Source organism: Palaemon carinicauda, unplaced genomic scaffold, assembly GCF_036898095.1.
Source record: "Palaemon carinicauda isolate YSFRI2023 unplaced genomic scaffold, ASM3689809v2 scaffold50, whole genome shotgun sequence".
NCBI lineage: Eukaryota > Metazoa > Arthropoda > Malacostraca > Decapoda > Palaemonidae > Palaemon > Palaemon carinicauda.
This window is the reverse complement of record NW_027171762.1, coordinates 352348-372342: the sequence shown is the minus strand read 5'-3', so window position 1 is coordinate 372342 and position 19995 is coordinate 352348. Positions and strand designations below refer to the sequence as shown.

The 19995-nt window shown below is 43.3% G+C and overlaps 1 long non-coding RNA gene across 1 annotated transcript; it reads left to right on the top strand.

The window, feature by feature from the left end:
* The first annotated feature begins 711 nt into the window (after nt 1–711).
* Nucleotides 712–12919, top strand: LOC137637038 (uncharacterized). The gene is made up of 2 exons (XR_011043357.1): nt 712–795; nt 12767–12919. It is a non-coding gene; the product is annotated as an uncharacterized lncRNA (long non-coding RNA).
* The last annotated feature ends 7076 nt before the right edge of the window (nt 12920–19995 follow it).

Genomic DNA, 19995 nt, shown 5'->3' with positions numbered 1-19995 from the left:
TAGATAGAAAATAAACATCTATGAATAATTAAATACAATAAACAGCTCGTATTTCAAAATATTCAAAATTAACGTTACATAAAACAATTGGATGAACTCTCCCTATTGGAAAATCGTTTGCCAGCACAAATCTAGATTTGTTTAATGTTTTAGGTTAAACATATCACTTTCTAGTGTTGAATATTCATTATTTATTTATTATAATTAATTATAAGATAATGTATTCCATTTATAGGACCAGGAAAGCAGTCCTTAAAGTAAAGAATAAGGAAACGCTTCTCAGTCAACTTTCTTGTTACTATTCATAATTAAGTTATAAAATATAATTCCACGTTTACTGTTCTGTTCATGGTGTTTAAAAAACATATTTCTATTTTAAAGAGCTTTATTTTATCATTTACGGGAGCAAATTGTAGGTAAGAAAATATTTCATAATTTTTCCCGAGATTCTGTCACCAAGTCAGTGTTGCCAATGCCTATTCATCCTTAGATTTGGGAATTTTTGGGTGTCTGATGGGGATATTCTATACCAATTTGCTTGCACTTATATGAAATTTAAAGAGTAATTTCTATAATAGTAAATCCTACAGGATCGGAAGAAAATATATTTGTGGAAATTAGGGATTTTTGCGTTGTTTTTTTTTTTCTTTTTTTTTGGGGGGGGAGGGTTCTTTAGACTAACCCATCTGGCAACACTAACTCTCGAAGTCACGAAGTTCCAACATGGCGACGGTTTGTTTGTTTAGAACCGCAGTCATCTTGTTTTCCCTGCTAACCTTCAAAGATCAATCAAATGTGAGTTATTTCTCAGGTTTTAATTATATCATATACGTAATATGCCTTCTGCTAAATGATTTTTCTTTATGCAGTGATTATTACAGAAACTGTGACCATGTCAAAACTTTTCTGAAACCACAAAGTTTCATGTATGTAAAATTCTTTTATTTGACGGAAATTGCTTCAGATTTTGTGGCAAGGTGAGGTATAGGTATAAAGAAAGTGCCACTCCGAAATTGACCTGTTCATTATGGTTTCATTGTAGTGTATTACAGGGCAATGTAACCTAGGAAATCGACTACTTTTTCTTATAGAAAAAATGGTAATTTTTTATTGTATTACAGGGTGAGATTTCGAACAGAAAATATATGTTTTCCTAACGTTCTCTTCGAAAATAACACTCGTTCCCGTCGCAAATGAATAGTTTCTTTCATGAACAATATTTTTCTTGTAGTTTAACTTGCTCTGATATCTACCACCTTACGTATCCCAATAGTAATGGGGTCGTAATTCGGTCCTTTGGTGGGAATTGGTGTTGACGGCGAAAATGAAAATTAGTATTGTTTCATTGTAGTGTATTACAGGGCAATGTATCCTAGGAATACAACTACTTTTATAAAGATCTGTTTTAATGTTACTTTTCTCTATATTTCAATTGTTCATAACTTTTTGTATAGCTTAGTTATTTCTGTCGATCCTTTCCTCACTGGGCTATTTTTCCCTGTTGGAGTCCTTGGGCTTATGGCAGGGTTTTCTTAATATTGTGTTCACTTATCAAGGGCTCCTTACCCACATCTCCCTTTAAAAGAAAGTCATATTGGATCGTTTTCATAAATTATTCTATTTCGGTTGTATAGTGTCTTGTTGACGTTCATGTAAATAGCGATCAAATGCACCTGTAATTTTTTCATATTTAAGATAGCAAAGTTTTCACAAAGCCTTCAAATATATTTTTTCTTAATGAAAGTATGTTCGGAACCTCAATTTGGGTACCTTGCAAAATAGACGTTACGTTGTGGTCGTACCGTGATTTAACTGACGCCAAGTATTCCTCTTTAAAACTTATCGATACAGTAGGTTAAGAAATTTCACAACCTTGGAGACGCCTGTTATCTTGACAAAACCTTAGGTTGAATAGTTTCACAGATGCCACTTTCCTCTTGGTAAGGGTAGAAGAGGCTCTTTAGCTATGGTAAGCAGCTCTTCTAGGAGAAGGACACTCCAAAATCAAACCATTGTTCTCTAGTCTTGGGTAGTGCCATAGCCTCTGTACCATGGTCTTCCACTGTCTTGGGTTAGAGTTCTCTTGCTTGAGGGTACACTCGGGCACACTGTTCTATCTAGTTTCTGTTCCTCTTGTTTTGTTAAAGTTTTTATAGTTTATATAGGAAATATTTATTTCAATGTTTTTGCTGTTCTTAGAATATTTTATTTTTCCTTGTTTCCTTTCCTCACTGGGCTATTTTCCCTGTTGGAGCCCCTGGGCTTATAGCATCCTGCTTTTCCAACTAGGGTTGTAGCTTAGCATTTAATAATAATAATAATAATGCCGATATGTTTCAATATAATTAATTAACATGGCAGCTGGCTATGATTAACAAATTTGAGTAAGTGTTAAGGTTGGATTGAATAGAAACCAAGGGTTTCCTGTTATAGAGATTAGACGTTGTCAGGTTACGTCGAAAAGGGTAAGTTTAAGTAGGTGAATTAATTTTTTTCAAGTGAAATCAGGTTTCCAGGAAAAATATGATAGAAGGAAATTGTTAAGCCTGATCAATGATTTAAGGGGTCAATAAAAGTACTTGAGTACTGTGGGCTACATACTAAGTTAAATGGTCTCTAAATGGTCCACAGGCTATACTGTATGCCAAAGTAATGTAAACTGATGGCTCTCTTGATTTTGAAAGTATTGAGTCTTAATTTTAAAAATTTGCCGAAAAAAAAAAATGGTAAAAATCCTGGAATAAATGTTGCCAGGCATTTACTGTTTTAAAAACAGATATATTAACTGAAAGGGGTAATATTAGTCACCAATCCGTAAAAGATTCATGTAATCAACAATAACTTTGGACATCGTTGTCACAGACTTCAAACTTGGTTTATAAGTGTATGAAAATCCACGCCAATTAATATATGTCGAGGTTGTGAATTAAGCTGACACAGGGGAGGTCGCCGCTCTTGAGTGTCCCTCTATAGTTCATTTCTTTTAGTGATGCATATTGCACCGATTCGCAGCGGTGCCCTTTTAGCTCGGAAAAGTTACCTGATCGCTGATTGGTTAGAATTATCTTGTCCAACCAATCAGCGATCTGGAAACTTTTCCGAGCTGAAAGGGCACCGCTGCGAGTCGGTGCAAATATGCATCCTAAAAGAAATGGACTATAGTTGGTCATTGCGATAAGTTCTTTTCAATGTCAGTTTGCTACTTTCTTGACTATTCTTAAAGCAACTGCAGTGTTCCCCCTCATTTTTCCCTGGCTGTTGAGTGACCTTAGGCCAGAATGGCCGGCCGTATGGCCCAAATTCTCTAAAAGCTAATGCCGTGTCTTTGCATGATTTTCATACCCTAGGGTAAAGTGCAAATGATCCACAGTAGGAAAGGTTCATTTGTTATCGAAAATATTTCCATCGAATTATAGAATTAATTAAAGTTTTCCAATACTCTTGGCTTGAATATGGCCATTTAACTAATTCTCCTGTTGCGTAAAACATTAACAATTGTACATATTTCATGCGAATGAATGAAAAATTTATGTCATGTATTGATCTTAAATCACTTAATCTTTTTTTATTATATTATTATTACTTGCTATGCTACAACCCTAGTTGGAAAAGCAGAATGCTATAAGCTCCAACAGGGAAAATAGCCCAGTGAGGAAAGAAAACCAGGAAAAATAAAATATCTTATGAACACTAACATTAAAATAAATACTTCCTTTATATACTATAAAAACTTTAACAAAACAAGAGGAAGAGAAACGAGATAGAAAAGTGTGCCCGAGTGTACCCTCAAGCAAGAGAACTCTAACCCAAGGCAGTGGAAGACCATGGTACAGAGGCTATGGCACTACCCAAGACCAGAGAACAATGGTTTGATTTTGGAGTGTCCTTCTCCTAGAAGAGCTGCTTACCATAGCTAAAGTCTCTTCTACCCTTACCAAGAGAAAAGTAGCCACTGGACAATTACATAGAAGTAGTTAACCCCTTGGGTGAAGAAAAATTGTTCGGTAATCTCAGTGTTGTCAAGTGAATGAGGACAGAGGAGAATCTGTAAAGAATAGGCCAGACTATTCGGTGTATGTGTAGGCAAAGGGAAAGAACCGTAACTAGAGAGAAGGATCCAATGCAGTACTGTCTGGCTGGTCAATGGACCCCATAACACTCTAGCAGTAGTATCTGAATGGGTGACTGGTGCCACCCTGGCCAACCTACTACCTACCAATTATAACTTATGATTCCTTTATTTTCTCTTCATGTAAAAACAAACATCCAAACCATCCTCGTACGAACTAATGTATTGGAATCAGTATTACATTAGATTTAATTATTTTCTCTACTCAAGAACAAACCCCAAAATGAGTCCTATACAAGCTATAGATTGTAATCAATAGTTTGGTTGAACTTTTTAAACTACCAGACATTTATTTTCCACTACTTTCTACCAGGTAGAAAGAGTAGAAGACTTTAGCTATGGTAAGCAGCTCTTATAGGAGAAGGACATGCCAATATTAAACTATTGTCGTAAGGATAGAAGACACTTTACCTATGGGAAGCAGCTCTTATAGAAAACACTCCAATATCAAAACATTGTTCTCTAGTCATTGGTAGTGCCATAGCCTCTTTATCATGGTCTTCCGCTGTCTTGGGTTAGAGTTTTCTTTCTTGAAGGTGCACTCAGGTGCACTATTAATTTTTCATTATTTTTCTTTCCTCACTGGGCTATTTTCGAGTTGGAGCCCTTGGGCTTATAGCATCCTGCTTTTCCAACTAGGGTTGTAGCTTAGCTATTAATAATATGGTATATTGCTCCCAGCATCTAATTATTACCTCTCCCCGGTGTACCTAGCTCATCTCGTATAGTTGATTTAAAGAGGGAAGACAGTACTGTATTAGAAAGGAAATGAGGAAGTGGGTAACCTATAGTCAATTTGTTTTAATGAGGCGCATTTGCACTGACTCGCAGGGGTGCCCTTTTAGCTTGGAAAAGTTTCCTGAGCGCTGATTGGTTAGAATTATCTTGTCCAACCAATCAGCGATCAGGAAACATTTCCGAGCTAAAATGGCACCGCTGCGAGTCTGTGGAAATCTGTCTCGCTAAAAAAAATTGATTATAGATATCAGATTTTTTATTTGTGATGAACACAGCATTGGTTGAATTGAGTATTGAATTTAATATTAAATAAATGCAATGTATAGAGCAATATAATTGTTTAATCCATCTAAAAAATGAAATTAATAGATTTTTATTGTATCATATTTCTTTGATTTCTGAATAAGACAAAAAAAAAAAAATTTTTAATGTAAATTGTCTGTGAAGTGTATAGAGTCCAATAGATTTAAAAGGTATTATGAGGACTTGACTGAGAATTGTCCTGAGGCATTCATCGAGGTCACCTTTGGTAACAGACCCATAATTTTAACAGCAGTTTCAGCTCCGACCTCAGTGAAGGGTAACAGAAAGGTCATGATCGACTACTAGGTTGAGTTATCAAAGGGACAAACTGGTTTCTCAATCCTAATACCTGATACCTGTTATTAATATACTGAAGGTCCTTAACTTAATGAACAAACGTTCAGAGATAGACAATTTCCAACTGAAATCATAAATTTTAGATGGTGTCAAAAGTTCATAAGGAAATAGAGTAATAAACAATATTTGTTTACTTTTGCAGCTGAAACTTGTAGCCATGGGAGTTGAGTGAATCCTACATTAGGCCAAAATTTAATATAATTTGAATCATCATCAGCTTTTTGGAACCTGTTACATTTGTAAATTGAGGACATTCTCTACTATTTTACAGGCCCAAGATTGAAAGATAGTATAGGAGAAGGATAAGGTTATTTTTTATACAACTGTGTTCAACTATATTGTCACGGCCACCATTCTCCTTCCCCCCCGCCTGCCTTCCCTGTACAACAAGCAGGTTGTTTGTTAATTGCTTGAGCACTTGTCACGTCCTCTAATTAGCAGTCGCAAGTGGGATTGCTTGCTCCCACCTCAACGTAAGCCAATCAGGATACGCCGTGTCTGCTTCTGGCCTGTATATATACAGGGTCTGAGCTGGATCGGTAGTCACAGGCATCTCATTACTGCTACCCACTGCTACAAGTCTGCCTCCCTCACCTGTATTGTGTATCGTCTTTCGTCTTTGTATCATTTTTGTGAACTTCTCTGCTGTTCGGCTTTTTCGGCTAAGTATTTTGTAACCTGTACCTCGTAATCCCCTTATCTCACCAGTGTGTTGTCCAGTGTTAGGGCAGTTATGTTATCTTTATATTTGTGTGTATTATTATGTTTACTTTATATGTACTGTATATGTTTACTGTGCACTGAATTAAATTAATGTTATGTTACTGAAATATTATTTCAACTTCCCATTCCCAGCATACCAGTTACATGCGTTTCCCTTGCTTATCTTCACTTTTAATTTTGTTATACCTTGGGTATTCGGTATGCAATTATATTTAACTTTTTTATTTTCACATTCTAACACCCAAGTTGTGACAAGTGGCGACCTTCCCAGGACGTAATTGCTAAGTTGGTGATCGTTGTCCTTTATTTGTTACTCCCTTGTGTCCTGTTAATCATTAATCACTTTCTTTTACAGTGACAGTGCTTTGATTTTGTTCAGTGCTTTAATGTGTTTCTTGTATCTGATAAGTGAAGTGTTTTTTTATTGTAAACCAAGACGAGTGTTGGTATGTGTAGTTTAAATTCTTACGGTAAAACTCGTTTGGTATTGCACTTTGTACCGCCACACCACACGTTAGATAAAGTGCAGTAAGTAGCAGTCATAGAGTTTACTCGGTTTTAAGTGTTCACAGCCCTCACTAGTAAACTTTATCAGCGTTAGGGTTAGCTAATAAGTGCTTTCTTTCGCTCCTCCATTCCGTGTGTACGGATCATTATTGTTTGTGTATCTTTATATCAAGTATCATTTATCGTTCCAAGTATCGGAGTGTCCATTTTTTTCCCAAGCCTCTCATGTTTCTCCAGTATCATTAAAAATCTTAATCAAGTATCTTTAAGCGGTATGTGATTGTCGGTGACTCAGACGCGAACACTCCATCTATGAATCCTTATCAAGTATCCTTTTCAAGTATCGTTTATACAAACTTGTGTTTGTCTCAGTCTCACACGAACAATAATCTTGGGCATAGGACTAAGGGTATAACGAGACATTAATGAGGGTCTTGTCTAGTTATCGAAGGGCTGTTTCTGTTTTACGACCCGGCCGTCCTTGTCTATCGAGTGCTAGTTACAGCTAGTTCAATAATTTCATTTGATTCTTTCCCTGTATTCTTTTTATTGTTTACAATTAATAATTAACGATGTCGTTTAACCTAGATGACTTTGTTGCTAATCCATCTTCGGATAAGTTAGCAGGACCTCTCAGAAAAGATGATTGGAAGCAAATTGCCCATCATTATGGCATTGAAATTCACTATAAGCTAAATAAGACTATGATTAAGAATGTGGTGGTTGAAGAGTTAGTCAGCCAAGGGGTACTTGCGGCTGTCGCCATAGATACTTTAACCCCGGCGAGTTCGGTGTTACCTGACGCTCAGGTTGAACCAGCGGGTTACCGCTCGCCTCCCGTTTTGTCACCTGTTAGGCCTTATCAGCGATTTACTGAAGTCAATCCCTTAGAACTGGAGAAATTAAAATTAGACTATCAATTACAAATGCAAAGAGAACAGTTAGAAAGCGAAAAAGAAAGAGAAAAACTCAGATTAGAAGTAGAAAACGAAAGAGAAATCGAAATTCAAAGAGAACGAATCAAACTAGAAAGAGAAAGGCTTGCATTAGAAAGGGAGAAGCTAGAAAGAGAGTTAGAGTTAAAATCTAAAGAGGTGGAAATAACAGAAAAAAGCAAAGAAAAGGTACTAGAAATACAGGAAAAAGTTAAAATTAAATGTAGGTAACATGTCCTCCCTCCTTCCTGGTTTTTCTGAAGATGATGTTGATGGGTACTTTAAAACTTTCGAGATTATTGCTAACAAACAAGAATGGCCAAAGGATGAATGGCTTACCATCCTAACTCCAAAATTAACAGGAAAGGCTCTTCGGGTATATAACAGTTTAGATAGGCCTGAGGATTATGATTTTGTTAAGAAACAGGTCTTGTATGCCTATGCTCTTACTCCTGACGGCTACCGACTGAAATTCAGATCCTTAACCAAGTCCCATACCCAAACTTATGTTGAATTTGCCACTGATAAATTAAGACAGTGTAAAAAGTGGCTTGAGGCTATTAATGTAACAACATTTTCAGAATTAGTTAATGCTGTTGTCTTGGAGGAGTGGAAGAATAAGCTTCCCTTCCACTTGGTGAGATATGTGGAGGAAAGGGGTGAGAAGGAGCTGATCCGAGCAGCAGAGTTAGTGGATGCTCAGGCGTTGATGATAGACACGTGGGGGAGTGGAGCTAGTAGGCAGAGCCCCAGTGTGAGACTCCCCTCTGGTGAACACCTTGCAGGAGTGGGGCGAGGTTTAGGAGGCAACAGTTCACGTCCTGCTCCCCAGCCAGTAACCTGTAATTATTGTAAGAAACCCGGGCATATGATCCAAGAGTGTCGTCATCCTGGGTGTAAAGTGTCCAAAAGTTCTAACACCAAACACACAGTCACTTCTTCTAAGCCAATAGCAGCCTCAAATGTGCATGGTCCTAATCTCTCTCTCTTTGACCCTTTTATCTCTCAAGGATTTGTGTCGATATGTAAGGGTGATCATAAGTACCCTATTACTATACTTAGAGACACGGGTGCAGCCCAGTCCATTCTATTATCCAATGTCATTCCGAACATTTCTGATTCTTACACCGGTGAAAAAGTTTTACTGTCTGATCTAACTTGTCAAACGTCTTATCCCCTAGCAGAAATTTATCTTGAATGTGACCTTCTATCCTCCCCTGTTAAAGTAGCCATACGTCAAGACTCCTTGCCTGTACTCGGAATTCAGTTTCTACTAGGTAATGATCTCGCAGGTACCCTAACAGTTCCTCCAGTGAAGACAGTAGACCAACCTTTACCTGTTAGTCCTACACATGATCTGGATGAAAGACTTCCCCACCTTTTCCCTGCCTGTACTGTCACCCGGTCTCAAAGTAAGGTCTTAACTGCTCCCTCCGCTAATTCTTCATCCTTAACTCCATCTTTACCTACTACTCCTCCATCCTTTGGGAAGGATGATCTGATAAACAGGGCCATGAACAAAGAAGAACTCATTCAGGCACAACAGCAGGATCACACACTTTCTCATTTACTTCACACAGCTACCGACAAAACAGATATAGACACCACTCCATGCTTTTATTTTGAAGATGGAGTTTTAATGAGAGCATACAGACCACCTACCCACAATAAGTTGCAGTCCTGGTCAGAAACCCATCAAATAGTCCTTCCTACATCGGTTCGGAATAGTGTCATCAAATTAGCTCATGATGGTTTTGCAGGACATCTAGGTATCAGGAAGACTTATCTCAAAGTATTGGAACATTTTTACTGGCCGGGGATGCGTAAGGACATTTCCAGTTTCGTGCGGACCTGTCACATTTGCCAGGTAGCGGGTAAGCCTAATCAAAACATTCCCAAGGCTCCCCTCAAGACAATTTCTATCAAAGAAGAGCCTTTCAATAAAATAATCATTGATTGTGTCGGCCCCCTACCTAGGACAAAGAAAGGAAACGAATATCTTTTAACTGTAGTCGATGTGACCACCCGTTATCCTGAGGCATTCCCCCTTAAATCCATCACTGCCAAATCTGTAATTGCACCTTTGTTATCTATGTTCACCTCTAAAGGAATCCCCTGTCAGATCCAATCCGATCAAGGTACTAACTTTACGAGTGCTCTCTTTCAACAGGTCCTTACTGAACTGGGAATCAAACATGTTGTCTCCTCAGCCTACCATCCACAATCGCAGGGGTGTCTGGAAAGGTACCACCAGACCCTAAAATCCATGCTACGAAAATACTGCCTGGAGACTGGAGCAAGTTGGGACACTAACTTAGATTGGTTACTTTTTTCTATTCGGGAAGCCAATCACGAATCTATGGGTTTCTCACCTTTTGAGTTGTTATATGGGCGACCCATAAGGGGACCCTTAAAAATATTGAAAGATCAGTGGTTCATGCCCCAGTCAGACAGTCACACTAATGTAAATGCTTATGTTAAAAATCTACAAAGTAAATTACAGGAAGTACGTAAGTTTTCTAAGTCCCACTTGTCCCGGCTCCAAGGCAAATATAAAGCCCAGTATGACAAGAAAACGAAAAGTAGAACATTTAATCCAGGGGATTTGGTTTTGGCTTTTCTACTTATAACAGGGAGCCCAATGCAAAAGAGGTTTTTAGGGCCATATAAAATTAAAGAACGGCTGGGACCACTTAACTATGTTCTTGAAACCCCAGACTCACGTAAAAAACAGCAGTTGGTACATATTAATCTGATAAAGTCCTACCTTTCCAGACCACCAGAGGAGGGTACCAGCAGTTTGCCAGTGACTCTTGTAACCATTAATGATGATGTAGCTCCTGTGGCAGTGACTTTGTCCGAGGAAAACGAAGGCACCCAATCCATTGACTTTCCCTTGCCTACCAGTGCCTCATTGAATCAAGAACTATTGCTTCAGTCTGATGAGTATTTTTGTGGGCTTAACCCTTGTCAAAAACAGCAAATAATTCACTTGCTAAAACAATTTCCAACTATTACCTCAGAACATCCAGGCTCTTGCAATATTCTTAAACATGACATTCAATTAAAAGATCCAAACCAACCTCCCATTAGACAACGTCCTTATCACCTTAACCCTGTCAAGACTGAAATTCTCAAACAAGAAGTCCAGTATCTTCTTGATCATAATCTAGCCGTACCTAGTCAGTCTCCCTGGGCTTCACCCTGTATCTTGGTTCCTAAACCTAATCAAACTTACCGGATGTGTACAGATTTCCGTAAATTAAACAACGTCACTGTCCGGGATGCCTACCCATTGCCACTCATTGAAACACTGCTAGATACAGTAGGAAATGCCTCTTTCATTTCTACAATAGACTTACTGAAGGGTTATTATCAGGTGCAGTTAACCCAAAGAGCCCAGGCCCTTTCTGCCTTTATTACCCCATTTGGGCTCTATGAATATCAGGTAATGGCTTTTGGACTTACTAATGCTCCTGCCACATTCCAGAGACTCATTAACTCAGTCATCCGAGAACTACCAGGAGTTCATGCCTACTTGGACGATGTGGTGGTGGTGGCGACCAACTGGAACGAGCACGTGGTGCGTTTGAGAGGACTGTTCCAACGGTTGGAGGACGCAGGACTCGTCATTAACCTCCAGAAGTCAGTGTTTGGTCGTGGCACCGTGACCTACTTGGGTCATGTAGTGGGAAGCAGTACTGTGCGCCCAAAAGAAGCCAACGTGGAGGCAATCCTTTCCTTCCCTACACCCACGACACGAAAGGAGGTGATGAGGTTCCTCGGGATGGCGGGGTATTACCGTCGATTCTGCAGCAACTTCTCGACTGTGGCGGCACCCCTCACCACTCTGACTAGCCCTGCTCAGCCTTTCAAGTGGACTCCAGCGTGCCAGACGTCTTTTACCCACATCAAGAACTTCTTGGCTTCTGAACCAGTACTTAAGGTACCTGATTATCAGCGGCCCTTCCACCTGCTGGTTGACGCGAGTGGAATTGGAGTTGGGGCAGTGCTGTTGCAACCAGATTCATCCTCCACCATTCTGCACCCTGTGGCTTTCTTCTCTGCCAAATTGAAGAGTCACCAGGTGGGTTACTCAACCATCGAGAAGGAAGCCTTGTCCCTGATTCTGGCCGTTAACAAGTTCAAATGCTACTTACAGTCTGCTTCATGTCCAATCAAAATATTCACCGACCACAACCCGTTAGCCTTCATCCAGAAATCTAAACTAACCAATCAGAAGATTCTTCGCTGGGCACTTACTCTTCAAGAATACCATCTCGAAATTCACCACATCAAGGGATCAGACAACATCATTGCGGACACCTTATCTCGTGCTCCAACAGGTTAACCTCCTTCATGTCCCACTTCGGAGGTCTTCGGTGGGGGGGTGTCACGGCCACCATTCTCCTTCCCCCCCGCCTGCCTTCCCTGTACAACAAGCAGGTTGTTTGTTAATTGCTTGAGCACTTGTCACGTCCTCTAATTAGCAGTCGCAAGTGGGATTGCTTGCTCCCACCTCAACGTAAGCCAATCAGGATACGCCGTGTCTGCTTCTGGCCTGTATATATACAGGGTCTGAGCTGGATCGGTAGTCACAGGCATCTCATTACTGCTACCCACTGCTACAAGTCTGCCTCCCTCACCTGTATTGTGTATCGTCTTTCGTCTTTGTATCATTTTTGTGAACTTCTCTGCTGTTCGGCTTTTTCGGCTAAGTATTTTGTAACCTGTACCTCGTAATCCCCTTATCTCACCAGTGTGTTGTCCAGTGTTAGGGCAGTTATATTATCTTTATATTTGTGTGTATTATTATGTTTACTTTATATGTACTGTATATGTTTACTGTGCACTGAATTAAATTAATGTTATGTTACTGAAATATTATTTCAACTTCCCATTCCCAGCATACCAGTTACATGCGTTTCCCTTGCTTATCTTCACTTTTAATTTTGTTATACCTTGGGTATTCGGTATGCAATTATATTTAACTTTTTTATTTTCACATTCTAACACCCAAGTTGTGACAATATTAATACTGCAATTTAAAACTAATGACATATGAATTTTGCAGATGGAATCTTTCAACTATGAGGGTGGATTCTTTACTAACCATTTTGTCCAATAACTCAATGATGACCACAATTAGAGGCCCATATATATACTGGGGTTCATACCAGCATTAGCAAGAAGATGATGTCATGCCAAAATACAGGTGGAGAAGAATTGCCCGAGTAAGTAATAAAGAAATTCCCTGTAGTCTTACCCTAGGGATCCTTTCTCTCGTACCAGATTCCAGAGATAAACTAGGAAAGCTTTTCCAACAGGGCCTCTTGTTTAGCCAGTAATAATAATGTATTAGATGTTGGAAATAGTGAAGTCTATGTGTGGGTTTTGGAACAGGGTAACTTGTTCTGGATGTTTGGAAATATACAGATCAGTATAATTTCTACAAGGTACAGTTTCTAATACTTCCCAAAACCGTGAGGGGTTTGGAACAATTGCACAAGAGAGACCTTTTTGCTTTCATATTTGGGTAGACTTTACTGAACCTTGACATCGCCATCACTGCCTGCTTTTAGTGTGGGATTCAGAAATGGAGTTTTTGAAGAAATTTAAACACAAATTTTCCATTAAATTTGTATCGGTACTTTCCGAAGTTTATGAGCATCACCCGCCCTCCTCTCAGTGCTGTGTTGGAAAAGTTGCTTTAGCTATTGACAGATTTTCAGGTTGGAATAAGTAATGAGAACAAGGGTAGTCATGCATTCACCCAAGTAACCTCCTGATAGGGCAGCAGCTATGCATGGCTGGGAGCTGTAAACATGTCAGCATATAACAAGAGCATCAGCCATAGAAAATTTTATATGAAGTTTGGAATTTGGGGCTTTCACTTCAATAGGGGGGAACAGCACTGAACTTTGTTCAAATAAATTATTTTTTAACCAAGATATTGTTTCTTTGGAACCAGACAAAAGACCGACTCCTTGTTGAACCTTACCTTGATTAGATACCAGTTTGCTAGAAAAAAAGAGGGGGGGGGGTGCCAAAGAAAGCACAATAACTTGGAGTAATACCCCTCTTTAGCTCAGTTTGATGTGTATCTATCAACTTTGTCGCTTGTCCTCAAGTGTTGAGTATGAAATAAAATTCACATTACTTCTGTTCCTACATTGTAAATGAATGATGATTACTGTACTTCACCTGGAAGCTAACAGTATTAATGTAGGTTTGTTCCATAACTGGAATACAAACCACGCTATTTAATAGTGGTATTACTATCGGCATAGCTGAAATGACGAGCCGTTAATTTTTAACGAGGGTTAACTACCCACACCGCTAGTTAGCGGGGGTTAGGGAGGGTAGCTTACTACCTCTCCCTCTCACACACCTGTGATTGAGCTCACTTTGCTTTCGGCTCGGATGTTGAACGGTCGTTGCCGCTCTTCATCCTCGCCGACTTTTGGCGGCCATTAACCCCATTTTGTTTTCTCACTCTCTCTTTAAGCGTGTGTGAAGTTGACTTCTGCGACCATGCGCACCTGCCCTGGACACTCCGGCCGCCCTTGTGGAACATGTATGTCGGTGGTTGAGACTGATCCTCACGCCCTTTGTCCTTCCTGCAGTGGTCAACGGTGGGATAGTGTTAACAAGTGCAGGGAGTGGTCTTCCTCCCAGTGGGAGAGGTTTGCGCGACGGCGGAAGAAGAAGTCCAAGCGGGATGTTTCTCCTTCGAAGGAAGAAAAACCCACGGCCTCTTCTTCCGTCGCCCAACCCTCCTCCGAAGCTCCTATACGTTCGGTCTCTTACGAGAGACTGTCAAGTAGTAGTGTAGACCAAGTTATTATTGACCAACCCCGGGTCTCGAGAGGTGATGTTGCTTCCCCTAGCGAAGCAGCCCCACCTCTCTCCCATGGTGAGGCCTTGTCACTAACTTCCCTTTTTCAGATGTGTTCGCCCTCCAAGGAAGCCCTACTGCAGTTCATCCGCATGGGTGCTTCTGTTAAGCAATTATCGTCACCGTCGGAGGCAGATCCCCCGACTTTTGTCTACGTTGTTGTGTCGAAGGTGTCTCATGCGGCGTCATCCATCTCCTCTGCCACTCCAAACTCCACAGCTGTAGCTGCCGACTTGGTTTCCATCGTTCCTGACCATCCTACGAGGGGGAAACTTAAGTTCAACGTCAGTCTCTCCTGCAAGTGTTTCTTCCCCTCGGGGGAGTTCACTCATAGAGACTCCCCTTCGGAGTACTGCTGATGGTCAGCTTGCTGATCCAACAGCCCCCGGAGGGTGCATCCGTCGAAATACTCGCCTTCCTCTTTGCCTTAGAAGTCTCCCTTCGAGGCGCCTATTTGGTTCAACGTCATCACTGCAGTCCCCTGAAGAGGAGCCCTGGTCAGACCTGCATACATCATCCATCACTGCACCTGCAACCAGTCTTGTGACTTCGGTCCTGGACCTCTCTGCAGATAGTTTGCGATCTCCTTCAGTGGATGGTCGTCCTTACAAAGGACACGTCAACCATCCGTCCTCCAGACCTGCCGACCTTCCATCACCATTCCTGTCGCCTGTAGAGCCCACTGTAGTTCCACCTAAGTGCGCAGCTGCGCGCCATCACATTCGCCCTGCGCACCACACGCCCAGACCTTCAGTGCCCACCAGCAGATCATCACTCTCCAGTGCTTCGGCGTGCCCATCAACCTGCTCGCCTTCACAGACGGCAGCAGCCTCACACGCTTACGGGCTAACATTCACCGACACGTCGGCGCTCTCCTGCACGCTACATGCCCACGCGCCCACGATCACCTTCGCGCACACGCCCAGGGTCACCCACGCGCCAGCACACCACAGCTCACTTGCGCTCTCCTGCGCATACGCGCCTACAATCTCCTGCGCGCCAACGCTCGCCCACGCGCCAGCACTCTCCTGCGTGCCAACGCTCTCCTACGCGCTAGCGGCCTCCCCCGCGCCAACATGTGCGCCCTTCATCGCTCACTCGCCAACCAGCGCGGCAAATACCTGCGCCCCATCACTATCCAGTGCACAAGTCTGTAGGTGAGACACATTGCCGCCCTCACCTACGCGCCAAATTTCATCAGCGCGCCACCATGTGCCCACATGCCAACTCTGCACGCCACCATGTGCCCGCGCGCCAACGCTCTCCTACAGATGTGCGCCAACACACTACTGCGCACCCACGCATGCTCCAAGCTTCTCCCACGCTCGCCCCAACTTTCTCCTGCGCGCGAACACGCGCACCAACAGGCACGAGCACCAACAGGCACGAGCACGGATGCGTCATCCGGCAAGGTCGCCATCACCTCATTCCCCTCCCGCAAACGCATTCCAACGTGCACTGCGGGAGAAGGGAAGCACTTTCAAGCAGAGGGGTTCAGGATTTCTAAACTGCTGTCTAAGGCAGACACACCTATTAGAGTGATTCCTCGTAGGGAACCTTCGGTCCCTATCCCTTCAGAGGATGAGTCTGACAGTGCATCCGTCAGCCAGCAGCCCTGGTTCAGTGCCTTAGTCAGAGCCGTAACACAGGCTTTCAAGCTTGTCCTGTCTGATCGCTCATCAGAGCGACACCTATAGCTCTAGACCTAAGGCACGGAACCATGGCTTCCTCTACCCCTTTGAAGAGGAAAAGAGGAGTTTCTGACGCGGTCACTTCCCCGAGGGCGAAGCTGACTCCATGCAGACCATCGAGACAAGTTCCTCCTGTTTCTCCTGTCGGACGAAGACCTCCCGTCACCAAGGGAACCGCGCATGGAGAGAGACTCCTCCATCGCACCAATGGAGGAAACCTCTCTTCATGCCAAGAGTTCCCTGCAATCTGAGATCAGGAGGGACATGCCACACAGATCATCGATGTTGGAGTCTTGCCTTCTTCCTCGGAAGGAATCCAAAGACTTCAAAACACTGCCAAAGTCCTCCACTAGGGCTAGGATGGAGACAGCCAGCCACTCAGGGAATGTCCACTATTCACCCCAAGAAGAGCCTTTGGGAATAGAAGACTTTGCTGCAAGTTCTACAGCAGGAGACCAGCAAGAGTCAGAGCATGCATTCTGGCAGGTTCTGACTCTAATGAGGGTTCTCAGTGGGTTTTCCGACCCAGAGATACTCCCTCGACAGGGCAAAGACACGGTCTTAAGACCGCATCTTTGGTACTCAGAAACCCTCAAAGACTAGTGCAGCCCTGCCCTGGTCTCAAGGGGTGAAGAGTACCAGGGATAAGATCTCCCTACAGCTCTCTGAGTTTTCCTCCTCCAACCGTGCCGGTACCACGAACAAGCTCCTCCCACCTCCTCGCGTACAGCAGAGGAGGTACTTCGAGATCCTGGAGGAACCCAGTTCAGCTCTTCCTCTTCACCACACTCTGGAAGAGCTAACCAGGGGAATCTTGAGAGGCTCCAACCGGGAGGTCTCGTTCTCGACAACCTAGATCCTTAATCAGGTGGTCACCAAGTATGCTATGCAAGCTACTTCGTGGCTGGACATCTGGTTAGGGACCTTAAGTATCCTGATACGGTCCAAGGATTTTTCCAAGGAACATACTAGGAAAGCTATCGAAACCTTCCTTCTCTCAGGCACTCGCACGATCGAGTTTCTTGCCCACCAAGTCTTGAACTTGTGGGCAAACGCCATCTTGAAACGTCGAGATACAGTGTCTGAGAGGTTCCACCAGAATGTCCCTATCGTCGAGATAAACAGGCTCAGACATTCCTCCCTAGAGGGGTCCCATCTGTTTTAGCTTAAGGATGTGGAACTTGCTGCTGAGAGGTGGAGGAAGTCTCATCAAGACTCCCTCCTCCATAAGGCTTTAACACCCCAACAGTCCCGTCCAACCAAGACCGTAACGACGACGAAAACAGCAGGGAAGACTGTGATGTCTAAGCCTTTTCTTGTCAAGGGAAGGAAAGGCAAAAAGTCCTCCAGGGGAAGAAAGAATCCTAGAGGGAGCAGCCGAGGCCGCAAACGCTAGGATAGGCATTCCCCCTGCATTTTCACCACTGAGGGTGATGCTTACAAAGTTGCTCAGACAGGTGGAAGCAACCTGGGGGGCGATTCCTGGACAATCTCCTTGATCCGTCTAGGTGTGCGTCCTGTTCATAACATCTCTACCTCCCCTACCTCCCCTGACCAGGAATCCAGTGCCATGGGATCGCCAAGGGGGCAAGCCCTTCGAGCAGAAGTCCGGACTCTGTTGAAGAAGGGCGTTCTCCAAGAGGTCCTCGATGGATCCCCAGGCTTCTTCAGTCGACTCTTTCTTGTAAGAAAGGCCTCTGGAACTTGGAGACCAGTCATCGACCTGTCAGCCCTGAACAAGTTTGTCACACAAACTCCGTTCAGCATGGAGACGGCAGACACGATCAGACTAGGAGTAAGACCGCAAGACTTGATGTGTACGCTGGACTTAAGATTCAGCCTAGACAACAGAAAGTACCAGTTCAAGGTGCTGTGCTTTGGTCTTTCCACAGCACCACAAGTTTTCACCAGAGTGTTTACCCTAGTATCATCTTGGGCACACAGGATTGACATCCGTCTCCTCCGTTATCTGGACGACTGGCTGATCCTAGCAGACTCGGTGCCGACCCTTCTTCAACACCGAGACAAACTTCTGAGACTTTGCCAGTATCTGGGGATCATGGTAAATCTCGAAAAGTGTTCTCTACTCAGAGACTGGTATACTTAGGCATGATCATAGACACCAATCTCAACAAAGCCTTCCCATCAGGCGACAGGATAACAAGGCTTAGAAAGGTCACAAGACCTTTTCTCAGACGAGAAGAACTTCTGGCCCATTCGTGGTTACGTCTCCTTGGTCACATTTCATCGTTGGCCTGTCTAGTTCCCAATGGTCGCCTCAGGATGAGATCCCTCCAGTGGCGACTTAAGTCCCGGTGGAATCAATCCTACGACTCCTCGGACATCCAGATCCCCATGGGACCTGCGGAACTGACAGACCTCTAGTGACAGACGAGAATCTACGAAAAGGGGTGGACCTTCCTGTCCCCCCCCCCACAGATTTGATGCTGTTCTGAGACGCTTATAAAAAAAGGGGTAAGGGCCCCACGTGCTGCACCACATGACCTCAGGCCTCTGGTCAGAGTCAGAAAAGTACCTCCACATAAATGTCCTTGAGATGAAGGCCATCTTTTTTGGCCCTTCAACAGTTCCAACAGTTTCTGGCAAGCCACTCATTGGTGGTAATGAGCGACAACGCCACAGTAGTGGCTTACATCAACAAGTAAGGAGGTACTTTTTCGCAGAAACTCTCCCATCTAGCAGTAGAGATACTGAGATGGGGCAAAATCCACTCGATACCACTATCGGCACGCTTCATTCCAGGCAAAAGGAATGTGCTCGCCGACAACCTGAGCTGAGCATCTCATATAGTGAGTACCGAGTGGTCTTTGGATCATATAGTAGCCAACAAAGTCCTGACTTTTTCTCCGACTCTGGATCTTTTCGCAACGGCCCTGAACTTCAGGCTCCCGCTGTACTGTTCCCCAGTCCCAGACCCCAGGCTCTCTAGCAAGATGCTTACCAACAATGGTCGGACAACATCGACGTTTACGCCTTTTTCCCCGTTCTGTCTGAAGAGGAGGGTACTCAACAAGAGCAGAACATTGGTCAATCTTTCAATGACTCATAGCTCAGCTATGGCATCACGCAGAATGGTTCCCGGACCTTCTGCAACTCCTAATGGAGCCACCAAGAGAAATCCCTCCACGACACAATCTACTCAAACAACCACACACCAACATCTTCCACAAATCCGTAGCGCGACTTCATGCCTGGAGACTATCCAGCATCTTCTCTCTGAGAGAGGATTTTCACAACAAGTTGCGATTTGGATGTCTGGCCATCTGCGGAAATCATCAGCACCAGTCTTCCAGGCAAAGTGGAAAGTCTTCTGTGGTTGGTGTGGAACGGGTATCTCTCCACTCGATGCCACTATTCCAGCAATAGGGAAGTTCCTTGTGTATTTGCGTGAAGAAATGCGCCTATCAGTCTCGGCAGTGAAAGGCTATCGCTCAGCCGTAAGCCTCGCCTTCAGACTGAAGGGAATTGACATTTCTTCATCGCTAAAACTTTCTCTACTCATACGGAGTTAAGAACTTACCTGCCCTCAGTCAGAAGTGAGACCTCCCTCATGGAACGTGGTTCGAGTTCTCGGGTCTCTTAAGAGACCTCCTTATGAACTATTATGCCAGGCAACAGATCGCCAACTGACTTGAAAGACGGTGTTCCTGCTAGCTTTGGCCTCGGCCAAGCGAGTCGGTGAACTTCACAGTC